At 41.9% G+C, this 20,010-nt stretch overlaps 1 pseudogene; it reads right to left on the bottom strand.

Moving 5' to 3' along the window:
- On the bottom strand, positions 6,276–16,841 carry LOC109227620 (annotated as a pseudogene).

Raw genomic sequence — 20,010 nt, 5'->3', positions numbered from 1 at the left:
GCAAGATGACAGAAAAAATAAAGTGACGAAGCGACTGCACCAAATCGGCCGTTCCATAAAGTGGATTTTTTGTTATTACATAGCGACGGATTTAACGATACAATATAATAAAATTTAAGTAACAATCAAAATAAATATTATATTTAAAATAACAATACGATACAACAGGTACAACCATCCAAACAAGAAGAGGGTATAATTTCTACTCCACTAGGTTACCATTTGCTCGTCTCAGAATAAACTTTTGGCGTATTGATGAAACAGACTCGTATTTTTGTTTTCTGATATTTTGATCTTATTACTTATCCTAATCCTACGACACTGTTTTTAGTGTTGTTCAATTATAAGTAGAAATGTGTTTATTTATTTCTAGGGGCGTACATTCGAATCGGTTTATCGATAAATCGAATCGATTATTTGTTATCGAAATCGAAAAAATCGAAACCTTATTGAAACGATAACGATAAGCATATATACAAATCGATAATCGATAAGTAATTATCGATAAGTCGAATGCACACCCCTAGACTGTAGACACTTGTTAAATGAGTAATTACCTATTTATGTAGATTAATATAACATACTGAATGTATATATAATCCGTTACTATTTTGAAAGCGGCTATACAATATTATTTTCCCTAATCTATACCCTTTCATTTACCCTAAGTCCCTTACCCTATTATTTCCTCTACCACATTTAAGGAATGATCATATTTAAAGATCAAGGGAATGAAGTTCAAATTAATGGAAAACAGAATTAGCCGTGATGATGTGTTTTGTTTTGTTTTGTTTTTTTTATACCCTTGGAGCGTTGGTGGCATACATTTGATACCTTACTTTAGTTTTGTTGCATGTGCTTGTTGACACAATTTTTATATTATAAATGGTGTTCGTCTTATTTTAGCTTCTTTTTGTCCATATTAGTTAGGCGCGTTTATAGCGATATACTTTCCATGGAATCCCGCAAATTTTCTTATTGGTGTAATCGATAACCGAATCGATAAGCCCCCAAAATCGATAAATCGAAATCGAAAAAATCGAAACCTTATTGAAACGATAACGATAAGCATATGTACAAATCGATAATCGATAAGTAATTATCGATAAGGGTCAAAGTCGAACCGATAAATCGAATGCACACCCCTAATACTTTTTGTGTAAACAATTTAATTTGAATACCTGATTATATTTGCATCCTGTCCAATCATTATTCGAAGATTCTTTTTCTCAATAAATATAGGTGATATGACAACTTTTTGTTAAAGAAATACTTATTCAACACTATTTATCATGTTAGAATGTATTACTCCTACTCTCATAATACTTAATAAAATAATCTTGGCACGTAGGGATGGCAATAGGCGGTGCGGGGGCGGGGCGGGGCGGGTTTGAGATTTTGCGGTTGCGGGGCGGGTTCAATTTTTAAATTTAAAAAAATGCGGGGCGGGTGCGNGCGGGGCGGGTTCAATTTTTAAATTTAAAAAAAATGCGGTGCGGGTGCGGGTGCGGGTGCGGGTGGGAATTTAATATTTTAAACTAATAGAGAGATCTTTATAAAGTCTTTTCTTCTATTTGAATTATATGTAGTTCATGTAATAGAATTTTTCGTTCATAAAATTATGCATTTACAAAAATGCATTTTAGTAACTTTATTATTTTTAATGGTGCTATTTTTTAAAGCAAATTAAAGGCAAAATCACTAGATTTAGAGGCAAAATATGGGAATTTAAGAACATTTTGGATGTAATTAATTGTTTTGTTAAAAAAAATTAGATTTAAGTCTAGCTTTCTAAAAAAGAAAGAATTTTTATAAATAAAAAAAAATTGCGGGTGCGGGGCGGGGCGGGTGAACGCGGATGGAGTGCGGGGCGGGTGAATGCGGGTTTAAATTCTATACGGTGCGGTGCGGGGCGGATTTAAATTTTGCGGGTTCAGACAGAACCCGCCCCGCCCCCGCCCCGCCCCGCCCCGCCTGCCATTCCTAAATGGCACGACGCGTACTTACTCTACAGTATGAAGATCCTTATTACATAGAGCTGATTGCTCAGACGGTTACTTAACTAATGATAATTGTATAATATGGTAGACAAAGCTAATTGCTCAGAATAAGACGGTTACTTAACTAATGATAATTGTGTAAGAAAATTCAATTTTATTATTTTGTAACAGAAAAATCACTTTATTCTTATTATTTCACCTACAAAATCACTCTACACATTCTGCCATAATATATATGCAAATTACCTCCTCTTTTTAACTTGTTGTAATATTGTTGTAAATTAACTACTTTAACCTTCAATAGAATTAATGCCAAGATCTAATATTGCATGTGTGTCTCATGTGAATTACTAAAAACTTTGTACTCAAAATCATAATTTTATGCTTGTACACATTGTAAAAACTTCCATCTAGTTATTACTACTTGATAGATATTAATGCAAAATAATCGTTTGTATAATGTATCACATCAAAAGAATGAGTGGAAAATCAAAAAGGTGGGAGATCAAGATGACTTGAAAACTAAAATTGCATTGATATTTAACTTCTACCTAAAATACGTAACTAGTGGTAAATATGCACGTTCCTATGATAGAAATCTGAGTGAAATTTCCTTTACAGCTTGTTTGGATGGTTGTTACTCATTGTATTGTATCGTATTGTTACTTTAAATATGATATTTGTTTTGATTGTTACTTAAATTTTATTGTATCGCATCGTTAAATCCGTCGTTACATAACGACGAAATGTGTCACTTTATGTAACGACCGATTTGGTGTGGTCGCGTCGTTACCTTGTCTTTTTTCTCTCAATCTCACCCTTCATTATTATTAAATAATTTTATTTTATCATTTTCCCTACCTTTTTATATAATAATTTTACCCTGTATCATAATTTTTCTTTATAATATTGCAAGTTTATTCTTCATATTGCTGGTGCGTGCTATCATGAAACGATGACAAACGAAACAATCTATCCAAATATTGTATTTACCAAACGATACAGTTCGATACAATACAATACGATACGATACATTATGAAACGATACGTAATAACCATCCAAACAAGCTGTTAAACAATTAAAATCTCAATAATCAGACAATACAATAATAAAAAGCAACACAAAAGAGAAAGACAAAGGTAGAAAAAAAGAACATCGACTTACAACTAATTCTTTCTTTCTCACGATCCGGATTCTCCACCCTCGGGGGTCGTGATGGCGCCAACTCGTAGTAGCTAGGCAAGCCATTTTGATTACTTTTCCATTAATAAACAATTCTTTTTAACAATTTATGACAACAATATAAAACAACAAAACTAATTAATAGCGGAAGTCTTAATTATAGAAACTGAATAAAACACGGAGTAGTCAATATAAGCCTCTACCCAAGACTAGTGTCACAATACTCACGAACTGCTAAGAATTTCTAAATACAAGGGTTTGAAAGAACACATAAGCTGTTTGTCTCGAATACAAAGAGGCAACAGTCTAAAAGGGAGAATAAGAGAGAGACGCCGGGCCTGCGGACGCCTGCAAGGCTTCCTCGGGTCTCACGATACTGAAAGCCTGCTCCCGTGCTAATGCTGCTGCTGCTGCTCGAAACCTGGGCCTGTGCGAAAAAATGCACAGAGTGTAGCATCAGCACAACCGACCCCATGTGCTGGTAAGTGTCTAGCCTAACCCCGGCGAAGTAGTGACGAGGCTAGACCAGACTACCACATAAACCTGTGCAATTTCATATATATATATATATATATATATATATATATATATATACATCGAAATACAAAACAGATAAACAATATGGGAGGGGAACATGCTGTGGGGAGTATAATAAATTCCAAATAAGAGTCGTCCAGTAATAAAGGAGTACAACACAACTCAATAGTACGTAATGAAACAGAATTCAACCAGTGCACGGCATCACCCTTCGTGCTTTTACTCTCGTCCTCACCAAGCAATAACATGTGCACGGCATCACCCTTCGTGCTTTTACTTTCATTCCTCACATATATCAATAGAATCGGTACGGAATAGTACATCGTGCGGCATGGCATCACCCTTCGTGCTTTAACACTCTTTCTCATAATAAGCAACAATGCACGGCATCACCCTTCGTGCTTTACACTCTTTCCTAACCATAAACAAACAGTGCACGACATCACCCTTCGTGCTTTAACACTCTTCCTCACACAATCAACAATCACAAACAAGGGCAAGGGAAATAAATAAACAATAATGAAAATCCCGGCAAGGGAACACAAACAACAATTAAAAACCCGGCAAGGGTACACTATCAATAACCAACAATGTCCCGGCAAGGGAATGAATCATTAACTCTTTTCTTTCTTTCACTTTCATCTCATAATTCACATTATCACTTGAGCCAATGCTCTAAAGAGTTACTTATCTCATATACCTTCACAATTTGTATTTCAACCCGAGCCAATACTCCACTAAGTTTCAAGATCACAATTTCTTTTACAAGGTCTTTACAACATATAGAAGTCGTCATTTAAGCATGGAAGGCATAACAACAACCAAACTATTCGCAAATAAGGACTCACGGTCATGCTTGACACCAATGTATAGATACTCGTCACCATGCCTATACATCGTACTCGACAATTAGCAAGTTACAAATAAAACTTAACTCCTATTCCCTCAAGCTAGGGTTAAACGAAACACTTACCTCAAAGCCTTGAATTCCACTCAATCCTCAACAATCGCTTTACCCCGCGATTCTACCTCCAATTTGCTCGAATCTAGTCAAAAATTGCTCAATTACTTTAATAAACACTAAATGAATCAATTTGAATGTATAAAAATGAATTTCCCAAGTTTTTCCCAAAAATTTCAAAATCACCTCCGGGCCCACGTGGTCAAAACCCGAGGTTCGAACCAAAACCCGGTTACCCATTCCCCCACGAACTCAAATATGTAATTTGTCTTGAAATCGGACCTCAAATCGAGGTCCAAATCCCCAATTTTTAGAAAACCTAGGTTCTACCCAAAAACCCCAATTTCACCCATGAAAATCCTTGATTTTAAGTGGAAAACATGTTAAATAATGTTAAAGATTGAATGAATTGAGTAAAAATCGACTTACAAACGATTCGGGATGAAGTTTGTTCTTGAAAAATCGCCTATGGTGTTTGGGTTTTGAAAGAATGGTGAAAAGTGATGAAAATTCGACTAAGTATAAAATTTGCTGGGCCTCGGATATGGGAATTGCGAACTGGGGTTCGCAATTGCGAACCCCGACCTGCTAACTTGGGAATTGCAAAGTCAAGTTCGCATTTGCGAACACTGTGCACAATGCCGGACTTCGCATTTGCGAAAAGATGATCGCATTTGCGATCAAACACCCTCCGCATTTGCGAGCACCATGATCGCATTTGCGACCAGTGCCCGGAATTCCCATGTTCGCATTTGCGAGCAAATGAATCGCATTTGCGATCCTATGCCCAGTCCCCAGACTTCGCAATTGCGACTCAAAGCTCGCATTTGCGAGCTCGCAATTGCGAGTCTCCTCTTCGCATTTGCGAAAATCACAGAAACCAAAATACCAGATCTTTACCAGTTCAAAAATTCAATGCGTGGCCTATCCAAAACTCACTCGAGCCCTCGGGGCTCCAAACCAAATATACACACAACGTCAAAAACATCCTACGGACTTACTCATGCGATCAAATCGCCAAAATAACATCAAAAACAACGGATCAAGCCTCAAAACTCATGATTTCTTCCAAATTTTCATAAAACATCAATTTTTCCATTTTAAGTCCGAAACACGTCAAACGACGTCCGATTTCAACCAAACTTTACAGAAAGCGCTTAAACCATATATAAGACTTGTACCGGGCATCGGAACCAAAATACGGGCCCGATACCACGATCTTTTAATCAAATTTCATTTTTATTTTCCTTAATCAATCCCAGAAAACAATTTCACACAAAAATTCATTTCTCGCGCTTGGGACCTCGGAATTCGATTCCGGGCATACGCCCAAGTCCCATATTTTCCTACGGACCCTCCGGGACCGTCAAATCACGGGTCCGGGTCCGTTTACCCAAAATGTTGACCGAAGACAAATATATTCATATTAATATCAAAATTTAGCATTTTTCACACAGAATTCATATTTAAGCTTTCCGGCACTACGCACGTAAATCGAGGCAATCCTGAATGAGGTTTTCGAGGCCTCGGAAGCACGGAATGAACGAGAAAACAGGTGATGACCCTTTGGGTCGTTACATTCTTATAACACTTTTTAGCCACTAATTTTACCTATAGCTTTCAAACCAATTGGTTCTCTATCCGAACGAAAAGGAAATATTTCACTATAATTTGACCTGTCCAATTTTAACACATCAAAACTTGAATTTTGTTGGTTGTAAAACATTAATTTATCCAAACCCATCATTAGAGCAATATCACTATCGTAGAAATGAACTGGACTTGGATATTTTATCATACTTTTAACGGTTTCAATGCCCACTTCTTTCTCCTTATTCCACATATGGTTTCTTGTATTGTCAATACACCAAAGCTTTAACATTTTATTCGGCGATAGGCAAATAAATTCCAACTTCCCTTCGTACTCCACCAGTTTCTTGTCTGTATAATCTTTGTTTTCGATTACTGGCTCTGGAAGTAAGAATCTTGGACGAGCTTCTTTGCCATTATAGTTTAAGACTAATACGTGACCATCATCTGTGAGAAAATAGACTAAACCACTTACATTAACGGGGAGACAAAAGGGTTCGAAAAACACGTCGTAAGGAAGTGAGATTATATTTGTTCGTCTCCAGGCAAAAGTCTCTGAGTCGAAGATTTCGCAACAATAATTGCCAAGTCCCAATCGCCTGCAAAAAAAGATTCAAAAGAAGGAAATACATATATCAAAACCTAATTTGAGCAAAAGCAAAAACCAATCAATGAACAATAGATATATGATTTGGAACATAAGAAAATTAAGATGCAAATTTTACATACCTACGGTGTAACGATCCGACCGGTCGTTTTATGTGTTACTGCTCCGTTTTCTCCATTTTTGCTTTATTATGCCTTGTTTATCCGTATTATTTGGTATCAGGTTAGTCGGTTCGAATCCGAAATGGTTTTGGTAAGGTTTGAGACACTTAGTCTCTTTTGAATAAGCTTAAGTTGGGAAAGTCAACCAGATGTTGACTTATGTGAAAAAGGGCTCGGATGTGAATTCCGATGGTTCGGATAGCTTCGGGAGATGATTTGGGACTTAGGAGTGTGATCGGAACGTGTTTCGGAGGTCCGTAGTAGATTTAGGCTTGAATTGGCGAAATTGGAATTTTGGCGTTTTCCGGTTGATAGGTGAGATTTTGATATTGGGGTCGGAATGGAATTCCGGAAGTTGCAGTAGGTCTGTTGTGTCATTTGGGATGTTTGTGCAAAATTTCAGGTCATTCGGACGTGGTTTGATAGACTTTTTGATTGAAAGCGTAATTCGGAAGATTTTTGGAACCTTAGGCTTGAATCCGATGTGTTTTGGTTGATTCGATGTTATTTGAGGTGTTTTGAAGATTTGAATAAGTTTGAATAGTGGTATATGACTTGTTTGTGCTTTTGGGGGAGGTCCCGGGGGCCTCGGGGTGATTTCGGATGGTTGACGGAAGATTTGAGTTTGGTTTTGGCAGCTGAAGATGTCCCATTGCTGTCATAGCCGCACCTGCGGCTAGGGGAACGCAAGTGCGGGCCCGTAGGAGTGCCCAGATGGTCGTAGATGCGGAATTGGCCATGTGGGTCTGGAACCGCAGAAGCGGCAGTTTGAGCGCACCTGCGGTATCACAGGTGCGGCTGTTCGATCGCAGGTGCGAAATTGAGGCGTTAAGTGAAAACCGCAGATGCGGTGCTCCTGACCGCAGAAGTGGTGGCGCAGAAGCGGAATTTGGGCCGCAGGTGCAAAAACCCTGGGCAAAAAAGTATATAAACCCTCCTTCGCGATTTTCAGCCTTTTCTTCACCATTTCAAATCGATTTTTGGAGCTTTTGGGGGATTTTGAAGGGAGAATCAGAGGGAACTTCGTTGAGGTAAGAATTTTGATCATAAAACTCGTTCCTATGGTGTTATTTCATTGATTCGGGCTTGAAATTCACGGAAAATTGTGGGTAAAATTGAAGGAACTAGGGCTTGAAATTGGAGACCTAGAATTAAGGATTTGAGGGGCTATTTGTGGTTGGATTTTGGTAAATTTGATATGCATGAACTCGTGGGAAGATAAGGATTCCATTGATGTTAATTTTGCCGGATTCCGAGACGTGGGCCCGGGGGTCGGGTTTGGTTAATTTCGGGATTCGTGTCGTAATTTGATTATCTTCGCATGGGCTTCGTTCCCTTAGCATATTTTGATGCCATGATTCTGATTTTTGGTTAGACTCGACGGAGTTGAGGCCGAGACGAGAGGCAAAGGCATCGCGGGCTAGAGATTGGACAGGATAGAGGTAAGTAATGATTGTAAATGTTGTCCGGAGGGTATGAAACCCCAGATTTCACATCGTTGTGCTATTTTGAGGTGATGTACACGCTAGATGACAAGCGTGGGGCCGTGCACCATTGGGGATTGTGACTTAGTCCGTCCCGCATGACTATTTATCTGCGTATTTGATTGAAAACTGTTTGCCATCATCATGTTTTGGGCTGAACGCCATATTTGGGCCTTGTGCCAGGATTTTTACTACCATTCCTCATTGTTTTGCCTTAGTATTTGTATTCAGTCATGCTATATCCTACTGTTTTTCATAACTCAGCCATCTTTACTCGTTTTTTATATTTGAAATGATATTTTGGGTTGAGCATCATATTTTACTGTTGCCCGTGTGGCTTGTGAGATTCTGACTGAGTAAGGCCGAGGGACTGTGTTGTGAGGATACTATGGGGTCGGGCTGTGCGCCGCAGCATGTGGTACTGATTGTGATATATGAGAGGCCGAGGGCCAGATTTATTATGCCACGAGGTGGCTTGTGATTGATATGAGGCAAAGAACCTGTTGATTATGCCACGAGATGGCTTGTTATTGCGCTTGGGCCGTAAGGGGCCCCTCCCGGAGTCTGTACACCCCCAGTGAGCGCGGGTACCCAGTTTGTGATGTGATATAGCCCTAGGGGCTGATGTTGTTCCATGTTATTGCCCGAGGGGCTGGTACGAGTGATTGTGAGATAGTCCGGGGGGCTGGTTCTGTTGGTATTTTGCCCGAGGGGCTGAGTTGTGGTTCTATCTTTTCTACTTGTTTTCATTCACTCGTTTGAACTGCTGAAAGATGTTTTAAAGCAATTTTTTTTTTCTAAACTAAGAAGTTTTCATGAGCTTTTACTATTTTACTGTATTGTGCTGGTTTTACACTGCCTCGTTGTAGCATTTTGCTGTGTATTTACGTGTTTTTTTATCGCTCAGCTGCCTTTACTTTTATTACTTACTGAGTTGGCGTACTCACATTACTCCCTGCACCCCTGTGTGCAGATTCAGGAGTCTCGGGTCACGCTAGCGAGGACTGATTTGGTTCCAGCAGGCTTGTTTGGAGTTAACTAGGTTGCTGCTCGGCGTTCGCAACCCAGTGCTTCTCCTTCCTACCTTTATTTTGTTTTTTCTAGTTTTGTATTAGACTATGTTGTCTTTCCATATTCTTAGACGAATTTTAGATGCTCATGACTGGTGACACCCCGATGTCGGGCTGTGTTTGCTTCCGCATTTGTTCTACTTCAGTCTATTTTGGGTTTTATCATTTATTATTGACTTGATTATGAATTATTATAACTGTTAATTGGTATTGGGGGTTTGTGTCGGCTGGCCTTGTTTCACGAGTGGCGCCATCACGACCAGTTCCGGTTTGGGGTCGTGACAAGTTGGTATCAAAGCCTAGGTTACATAGGTCTCACGAGTCATGAGTAGGTTTAGTAGAGTCTCGCGGATCGATACGAAGACGTCTGTATTTATCCTCGGGAGGCTGTAGAACCTTTAGGAAACTTCATATTCTTGAAATTCTTGTCGTGCGAATCTGTTGATCCGAGTACTAAACTTCTGTTATTCTATTCTCTCACAAATGGTGAGGACACGAGCGACCAGTCAGGATGGACGACCACCAGTACCACCAGCTGGGGCCACTAGAGGCTGAGGATGCGGTCGAGGCCGTGGTAGGGGCAGAGGTGTAGCCCGCACAGCAGCTAGGGCAGCACCTACAGATCCACCAGACGCCCCAATACAGGATCAGGTCCCAGTTGTGGACGCTCCAGCAGCACCAGCTCAGGCACGAGCTATGCCCATTGTGATTCCAGGTCTTCAGGAGACCTTGGCCTAGATCTTGACCGTGTGTACGAGTCTTGCTCAGGCGGTCGCAGTTTCTACTGCCGCAGCCACTTCTCAAGCTGGGGGAGGCACTCAGACTCCCGCCGCCCGCACACCCGATCAGGTTGTTCAGGGATTGCAGACACCGGAGGCATCATTAGCCCAACCGGTGGCAGTTGCTCAGGGTTATGTAGCTCCAGTTATGCCAGAGGACGAGCAGCGCAGAATGGAGAGGTTTGGCAGACTCCAGCCTCCAACTTTCAGTGGTGTAGAGGGCGAGGATGCCTATGTTTTCTTGGATAGATGTCAGAGGAGTCTTCGCACCGCGGGTATTCTAGAGACCAGCGGGGTCGCATTCATGACTTTTCAGTTTACGGGAGCTGCCTTCACTTGGTGAGAGGCATATGAGGGGCGTAGGCCTGCTGGTGCAGTGCTTCTTACTTGGCAGCAGTTCTCCGCTCTCTTTTTGGAGAAGTATGTGCCATAGTCCCGCAGGGAGGAGCTACATAGGCAGTTCGAGCAGTTGCGATAGGGGGATATGACTGTGACACAGTACGAGATGAGGTTCTCCGAGTTAGCTCGTCATGCTATTTGGTTGGTTGCTATGGGGGGAGAGGGGATCAGGAGGTTCATTGATGGCCTCACATATCAGCTTCGGATTCTCATGACCAGGGAGAGGGTGTCAGGTGCTACATTTGAGGAGGTTGTTGATATCGCTCGTGAGATTGAGTCGGTTCGTCGCCAGGAGCGAGAAGAGAGGGAGGCCAAGAGGCCTCGAGGATCTGGTAGTTTTGGGGGTGCTCCTTCGAGGGGTCAGTTTCAGCACGGTAGAGGCCGCCCATTCAGGCATGCTCAGTCAGCTCGCCCAGGTTATCGTGGGGCACCATCGGGCCATGGTTCTCACGGTTCTCAGCAGGGTCATTCCTCACTCAGTGCCCTTCCAGCCCAGGGTTCGTCCCGTGCTCCATCAGTTCAGGACTCTTCTACGCCAGGTGCGTCTGCTAGTCATTCTGGTGCTAGGGGTCCTTTTCAGTCCCCGTCTCCGGCACCAGGGAGTTTTTATGAGTGCAGAGAGTTGGGACATATGTGGAGGCAGTGTCCTCGTCGACTTGGGGGTTCATCGCAGCAGAGGGGTCAGCCCTCGACTTCGGCACTAGTTACTTCACCATCCACCTAGCCAGCTAGGGGTGGAGGACAGTCATCTAGGGGTCGCCCAAGAGGGGGAGGTTGATCCGGTGGTGGTCAGGCCCGTTTCTATGCACCTCCAGCTAGACCTGATGCTGTTGCTTCAGATGCGGTGATTACAGGTATTATCTCAGTCTGCCGTAGAGATGCCTCTGTGTTATTTGATCCTGGCTCTACATTCTTTTATGTGTCATCTTATTTTTCCCATTATTTGGATACGCCCTGCGAGTCTCTCGTTTCTTCTGTTCATGTCTCTAATACGGTGGGCGATACTGTTGTGGTAGACCATGTGTACCGGTCGTGTGTTGTGACTATGGGGAGTTTGGCATATATTCCTGTTGGGGAGAGACCTCTTGCAGTTGATGTTCAGGCCTTGGCCAATCGGTTCGTGAGGTTGGATATTTCGGAGCCTAGTCGGGTATTGGCTTGTGTGATTTCTCTATCTTCCTTATTTGATCGCATCAGAGAGCGATAGTATGAGGATCCTCATTGGCTTGTCCTTAAGGACAGGGTTCAGCACGACGATGCCAGAGATGTGACCATGGGTGATGATGGGGTATTGAGGATGCAGGGCCGGAATGCGTGCCCAATGTGGATGGTCTTCGAGAGTTGATTCTAGATGAGGCTCATAGCTCGCGGTATTCTATTCATCCGGGTGCCGCGAAGATGTATGAGGATCTGAGACAACATTATTGGTGGAGGAGAATGAAGAAGGACATTGTAGGATTTGTAGCTCGGTGTCTCAATTGTCAGCAGGTGAAATACGAGCATCAGAGACCGGGTGGCTTGCTTCAGCGGATGGATATTCCAGAGTGGAAGTGGGAGCAGATCACCATGGACTTCGTAGTTGGGCTCCCACAGACTCTGAAGAAGTTCGATGCTATTTGGGTGATTGTGGATCGGCTGACCAAGTCCGTGCACTTCATTCCTGTGAGTACTACCTACTTTTCAGAGCGGTTGGTAGAGATATATATCCGGGAGATTGTTCATTTGCATGGTGTCCCACTTTCCATCATTTCTGATAGAGGTACTCAGTTTACTTAACAGTTTTGGAGGTCGGTACTGTGAGAGTTGGGTACTCAGGTTGAGTTGAGCATAGCTTTTCACCCTCAGACGGACGGGCAGTCCGAGCACACTATTCAGATATTGGAGGAAATGTTGCATGCGTGTGTCATTGACTTTGGAGGGTCATGGGATCAGTTTTTGCCGCTTGCGGAATTTGCTTATAAGAACAGTTCCCAGTCGAGTATTCAGATGGCTCCATATGAGGCTTTGTATGGGAGACGGTGTAGATCTCCGGTTGGTTGGTTTGAGCCGGGCGAGGCTAGGCAATTGGGTACAAACTTAGTGCAGGATGCTTTAGACAAGGTGAAGGTGATTCAGGAGAGGCTTCGTACAGCGCAGTCGAGACAAAAGAGTTATGCTGATAGGAAGGTTCGGGATATGTCCTACATGGTTGGTGCGAAGGTTCTGTTGAAGGTTTCACCCATGAAGGGTGTTATGAGGTTTGGGAAGAAAGGTAAATTGAGTCCTCGGTTCATTGGGCCTTTTGAGGTACTTCGGAGGATTGGGGAGGTGGCTTATGAGCTTGCCTTGCCACCCAGCTTGTCGAGTGTGCATCCGGTATTTCATGTTTCTATGCTTTGGAAGTATATTGGCGATCCGTCTCATGTACTGGATTTCAGCTCGGTTCAGCTAGAGGGAGATTTGACTTATGATGTGGAGCCAGTGGCTATTTTGGAGCGTCAGGTTCAAAAGTTGAGGTCAAAGGATATAACTTCAGTGAAAGTGCAGTGGAGAGGTCGTCCCGTAGAGGAGGCTACCCGGGAGACTGAGCGGGAGATGCGGAGCAGATATCCTCACCTATTTGAGGCTTCAAGTACGTTTCTTGACCCTTTTGAGGACGAACATTTGTTTAAGAGGTGGAGGATGTAACGACCCGGCCGGTTGTTTCATGTGTTACCGCTCCGTTTTCCCATTTCTGCTTTATTATGCCTTGTTTATCCGTATTATGTGGTATCGGGTTAGTCGGTTCGAATCCAGAATGGTTTTGGTAAGGTTTGAGACACTTAGTCTCTTTTGAATAAGCTTAAGTTGGGAAAGTCAACCGGGTGTTGACTTATGTGAAAAAGGGCTCGGATGTGAATTCCGATGGTTCAGATAGCTTCGGGAAATGATTTGGGACTTAGGAGTGTTATCGGAACGTGTTTTGGAGGTCCGTAGTAGATTTAGGCTTGAATTGGCGAAATTGGAATTTTGGTATTTTTTGGTTGATAGGTGAGATTTTGATATAGGGGTCGGAATGGAATACCAGAAGTTGCAGAAGGTTTATTGTGTCATTTGGGATGTGTGTGCAAAATTTCAGGTCATTCAGACGTAGTTTGATAGACTTTTTGATCAAAAGCGTAATTCGGAAGATTTTTGGAACCTTAGGCTTGAATCCGATGCGTTTTGGTTGATTCGATGTTGTTTGAGGTGTTTTGAAGATTGGAATAAGTATGAATAGTGGTATATGACTTCTTTGTGCGTTTGGGTGAGGTCCTGGGGGCCTCAGGGTGATTTTGAATGGTTGACGGAAGATTTGAGTTTGGTTTTGGCAGCTGAAGATGTCCCATTGCTGTCATAAACGCACCTGCGGCTAGCGGACCGCAGGTGCGGGCCCGCAAAAGTGCCCAGATGGTCGCAGATGCGGAATTGGCCATGTGGGGCTGGAACCGCAGAAGCGGCAGTTTGAGCGCACCTGCGGTATTGCAGGTGCGCCTGTTCGATCGCAGGTTCGGAATTGAGGCGTTAAGTGAAAACCGCAGATGCGGTGCTCCTGACCGCAGAAGCGGTGGCGCAGAAGCGGAATTTAGGCCGCAGGTGCGAAAACACTGGGCCTGAAAGTATATAAACCCTCCTTCATGATTTTCAGCCTTTTCTTCACCATTTCAAATTCATTTTTGGAGCTTTTGGGGGATTTTGAAGGGAGAATCAGAGGGAACTTCGTTGAGGTAAGAATTTTGATCATAAAACTCGTTCATATGGTGTTATTTCATTGATTTGGGCTTGAAATTCATGGAAAATTGTGGGTAAAATTGAAGGACCTAGGGCTTTATATTGGAGACCTAGAATTTGGGATTTGAGGGGTCATTTGTGGTTGGATTTTGGTAAATTTGATATGCATGAACTCGTGGGAAGATAAGGATTCCATTGATGTTAATTTTGTCAGATTCCGAGATGTGGGCCCGGGGGTCGGGTTTGGTTAATTTCGGGATTCGTGTCATAATTTTTGATTATCTTTGCATGGGATTCATTCCCTTAGAATATTTTGACGCCATGATTCTGATTTTTGGTTAGATTCGACGCGAGTTGAGGCCGAGACGTGAGGCGAAGGAATCGCGGGCTAGAGATTGGACCGGATTGAGGTAAGTAATGATTGTAAATGTTGTCCTGAGGGTATGAAACGCCGGATTTCACATCGTTGTGCTATTTTGAGGTAACGTACACGCTAGATGACGAGCGTGGGGCCGTGCACCATTGGGGATTGTGACTTAGTCCGTCCCGCATGACTGTTTATCTGCGTATTTGATTGAAAACTATTTGCTATCATCATGTTTTGGGATGAACGCCATATTTGGGCCTCGTGCCAGGATTTTTACTACTATTCCTCACTATTTTGCCTTAGTATTTGTATTCAGTCATGCTATATCCTAATATTTTTAATAACTCAGCCATCTTTACTCTTTTTTGATATTTCAAATTATATTTTGGGCTGAGCATCATATTTTACTGTTGCCCGTGTGGCTTGTGAGATTCTGACCGAGTAAGGCCGAGGGCCTGTGTTGTGAGGATACTATGGGGTCGGGCAGTGCGCCGCAACATGTGGTTCTGATTGTGATATATGAGAGGCCGAGGGCCAGATTTATTATGCCACGAGGTGGCTTGTGATTGATATAAGGGCAAGAACCTGTTGATTATTCCACGAGATGGCTTGTTATTGCGCTTGGGCCGTAAGGGGCCCCTCCTGGAGTCTGTACACCCCCAGTGAGCGCGGGTACCCAGTTTGTGATGTGATATAGCCCTAGGGGCTGATGTTGTTCCATGTTATTGCCCGAGGGGCTGGTATGAGTGATTGTGAGATAGCCCGAGGGGCTGGTTCTATTGGTATTTTGCCCGAGGGGCTGAGTTGTGGTTCTATCTTTTCTACTTGTTTTCATTCACTTGTTTGAATTGCTGAAAGATGTTTTAAAGTGATTTTTTTTCTGAACTAAGAAGTTTTCATGAGCTTTTGCTGCTTTACTGTATTGTGCTGGTTTTACACTACCTCGTTGTAGCATTTTGCTGTGTATTTTCGAGTTTTCTTATCGCTCAGCTGCCTTTACTTTTATTACTTACTGAGTTGGCATACTCACATTACTCCCTGCACCCCTGTGTGCAGATTCAGGAGTCTCGGTTTCACGCTAGCGAGGGCTGATTTGCTTCCAGCAGGCTTGTTTGGAGTTTGATTAGGTAGCTGCTCGGCGTTCGCAGCCCAGTGCTTCTCCTTCCTACCTTTATTTCATTTGTTCTAGTTTTGTATTAGACTATGTTGTCTTTCCATACTCTTAGACGGATTTTAGATGCTCATGACTGGTGACACCCCGATGTCGGGCTGTGTTTGCTTCCGCATTTGTTCTACTTCACTCTATTTTGGTTTTTATCACTTATTAATGACTTGATTATGAATTATTATAACTGTTAATTGGTATTGGGGGTTTGTGTCGGCTGGCCTTGTTTCATGAGAGGCGCCATCACGACCGGTTCCGTTTTGGGGTCGTGACATACGGCGAGGTGGTGATGAGTCTTGTGACAAACGAATAATCTTGAAATGTAAAGGACTTGACTTGAGTACCACTAGAGCAATCTTGAATGTCCGATACCTCGATTTTGGATTAGGCAACACTTTCCATTGTCGAGTACTAGGTTTACAAATATAGTACATACGGATACGATTCTTTATTCTTATCACGCAACACAAAATCCCTTGTTTTGAAGATGCCTCGATCTTTGTGTTGTGAAAATGGTTGAAAATTTTATATTCAGCTTTATTCAAGGTTTCAACTGGTAGATTCAATGGATCTTTTCCAATGCAATCGCCCATAGAAACAAACTTTGTAACGTACTCGTTGTTTTTTAAACCTTGAATGAAGTAACCTAAAATATTATTTGTTCTGTGAAAATATACTTACATAAAACCTAATTTATATGTCAAGTTTTTCCATGTCTTGTTAACTACTTTGCAAGCATCTAATGTTTCCAAGGATGTTCGAGTTAATATCTCAAAAGCCATATCAAATGGAAGCTCTGAAGAAGCCATTAATGGACAAGGACGTCTCAATAAAATTCGGGGCCTAAAGCCAAATTTTAATAAGGGGCCTTTTATTTTCTTTTTTGTTTTGTTTATATTGTAGTTACCTTACAAAATGTAATACTAATATTTACTTTGGTTTTTTCCATTCTTTTTTTTTTCTGTAATTTAATTATCTTACAAAATATAATACGTAGCACTAGTATTTATATTGGTAAGAAAATTCAAGTTGCTAAGATGTTAGCCATGTATTTACAATGTGTTACCATGGATCTTATTATAAAAAATATTATTTACCAATATGAAGCTTTTAGCATCTTAATTCAAAATTCTAAAATATTTCTATTGTTAAAAAATAGACAGTCCTTATTTCTACTTTTATAAAGAGTTTGTATAAACTTCAATATTGTCTAAGCAAAAATAAGATAGAAAATTCATAATTAAAAATATTTTTGGGGCCCCAAAACTTAGGGGGCCTAAAGCAAATACTTTACTAGCCTACCCCTGTTAATGGAACTCTTTAAGGAGTTAATTTCTAGAGAAAATAAAGAGTGTTTAGTTAATGTAAGGAAAAATAAGGGATTAATGAATCTTGAGTCACTACATCAGCTTGAAAGTATAACTAATTTATAATAAGAGGAAGTACGTTGAAGATAAAGCAGGTAATGTATAAGTTCATTGTCACGACCCCACAACCCCGGTCGTGATGGCGCCTATCACAATACTAGGCAAGCCAACCCAAACAATTAACCACATAAAAGTTCTTTTTAATAAGCCATTTTGCTAATACTAATTAAGCTTCAAATTTGCAAGAGTGATATGTAATTCACTGAAATATGCGGAAAGACAATATATCAACAAACCAAACACAACCCAACCATCTGGTGTCACAAGTCTAGAGCCTCTAAATATACAACCAGTCCGACTGTCTAATACATGATAAGTCTAAAATGCGGAAAAACAAGGATAGGAAGGAGGAAAGCAGGGCTGCGGACGCCGTGTAGCTACCTTGCAGTCTCCGATAAGCTCCGAAAATGCTGGGAACCCTCACTCTGCCGCTCGGGCACCTGAATCTGCACACAAGGTGCAGGGAGTAACGTGAGTACGCCAACTCAGTAAGTAACTAAAGTAAATAAGGTCTGAGTGTAGTGACGAGCAGTTAATAATCATATATAAGAGCATGCAACAGAATATCATGTCAAACTCAACAATTTACCAGTTACTTCGTAAAACTTCAAGTTAAATTGAAATACTTTGAAATTATTTACTTAGCATTTTTCAACAGAGGCTCATTATAAAAGGAAGAGTGAAATCAGCAAGAGTGTCATAAATGGGCCCCTCGGGCAAGGTATCACTCAAGAGTAAAGCCTCTCGGGCACTCGTGACTCAGCTCTCGTCACACAGTACTCACACTCAGCACTCAGGCTCAATAATATCTCATAATAGTAATAGTAATAATAATCGCTGCGGCGTGCAGCCCGATCCATAGTTTGTAGTCGACTACGCTCATTGGGGGTGTACAAACTCCGGAGGGGCTCCTACAGCCCAAGCGTCATATCGCTGAAGCGTGCAGCCCGATCCAATATATATATCGCTGCAGCGTGCAGCCCGATCCATATAAGTATCGCTGCGGCGTGCAACCCGACCCATAATATATACATATAATATTGCTGCGACATGCAGCCAGATCCATAATTATATATATAATCCTCACGATTAGGTCCTCAACCTCTTTCAGTCATTAACCTCACAGCCACTCGGGCATAACAGCGAAAATCAAGGGAACTCAGCCCAAACAGTTTTCATATTTTAAAAAGCAGAGTGATAAAAACCAGGTTTAAAAAATAAACAAGTAAAACATGGCTGAGGATATGCTTTCAAACAAATAGAGTGAGGAAAACATTAAAATGCCCCTAAGGGTCTCAACAGGTCGGCACAAGGCTACAAACATGGCATATAGCCCATAATATAGTATCAATCTCTAAAATACGTGATATCATAAGATTTCAAATCAAGTACGCGGCTTAATAGTCGCTACGGAACGGACCGAGTCGCAATCCCTACCAGTGCACACCCACATGCTCGTCACCTAGCATGTGCGTCACCTTATTTATCAAATCAATACGAAATACCGGGGTTTTATACCCTCAGTTCCAGATTTACAATGGTTACTTACCTCAAACCGGATGAAATACTACTCCGTGACGCCTTTGCCTCTCGCCTCGGCCTCAACTCGCGTCGAATCTACCCAGAATCAGAATCATAACATTAGAATAAGCTAAGCGAACGAAGCCCATGCAAAAATAATCAAATTATACCAAAAATCCCGAAATTGGTCCATCCCGACCCCCCGGGCCCACGTCTCGGAATTTGATAAAATTTACATCAACAGACTCCTTATCTCCCCACGAGTTCATGCATATCAAAAGCACCAAAATCCAACCACAAATGAGCCCTCAAACCCCAAATTCTAGGTCTCCAATTACAAGCCCTAGTTCTTCAATATTTAGGCTTAAATTCTACAAATTCCATGATTAATTAGGTAAAAATCATATTAGGATTGAGTATTAAGTCCATAAATCTTACCTCCAAGTGTTCCCCTTGATTCCCTCTTCAATCCCCTTCAAAAGCTTCAAAATCGCCCAAAAATGGAGGAACTTAGGTTCAAAATCGCGGAAATGGGTCTTTTAAACATTCTGCCCAGCACTTAAAAATCCTTCATCGCGAACGCGGTCAACGCCTCACGTTCGCGAAGCACGAATTTGAGTTGACCAATTTTCCTTCTTCGCGAACGCGGCTTCCCTCTCGCGAACGCGTAGCTCAATGACCCCAGCCCTTCGCGAACGCGGGACCTCCTTCGTGAACGCGAAGGCCAATCTTCCAACCTCACATCCTAACCCTTCCCGAACGCGAGGGCCCTCTCGCAAACGCGAAGGCCAAAAGTCTGCAACACTCACAGCAGATTTTCTACAATTTTTCTCAACTTGAAATAATCCGTTTAACCACCCGAAACTCATCCGAGGCCCTCGAGACCTCAACCAAACATGCCAACATATCCCATAACATCATTCAAACTTGTTACAACCTTCGGAACGTTCAAAACAACATTAAAACACCAAATTTGCATCGGATTCAAGCCTAAGAATTCTAAAAACTTCCAAATTCCGCTTTCGATCAA

Source organism: Nicotiana attenuata, chromosome 6, assembly GCF_001879085.1.
Source record: "Nicotiana attenuata strain UT chromosome 6, NIATTr2, whole genome shotgun sequence".
In the NCBI taxonomy this organism is placed as follows: domain Eukaryota; kingdom Viridiplantae; phylum Streptophyta; class Magnoliopsida; order Solanales; family Solanaceae; genus Nicotiana; species Nicotiana attenuata.
Note: the sequence above shows the minus strand (reverse complement) of the source record. Positions and strands in the feature narration are given on the sequence as shown.